Source organism: Elephantulus edwardii, unplaced genomic scaffold (genome assembly GCF_000299155.1).
Source record: "Elephantulus edwardii isolate Elephantulus edwardi_28Jun2011 unplaced genomic scaffold, EleEdw1.0 scaffold00260, whole genome shotgun sequence".
Classification (NCBI taxonomy): domain Eukaryota; kingdom Metazoa; phylum Chordata; class Mammalia; order Macroscelidea; family Macroscelididae; genus Elephantulus; species Elephantulus edwardii.
Genome location: NW_006400010.1, coordinates 3,999,101 through 3,999,356, shown reverse-complemented (window position 1 = coordinate 3,999,356; position 256 = coordinate 3,999,101).

The window sequence follows — 256 nt, the reverse complement described above, 5'->3', positions numbered from 1 at the left end:
TACATATCCCTTTTAAACAGTTTTCTTCCTTATCTGTTTCAATACAGTATATATTATTGAACCCATCTTACTCAGTCTCCCTCCAATCCCGTTGTCAGTCCTGTTTTAGAAGAGTGGCACCATGCAGTATTTGTCCTTTTGTGACTGAGATACTTCACTCAGCATAATGTTCTGCAGGGTCACCCATTTTGAATAATATTGCATGAGTTCCTTGTTTTTCAGTGCAGTGTAGTATTCCATTGTGTGAATATACCAC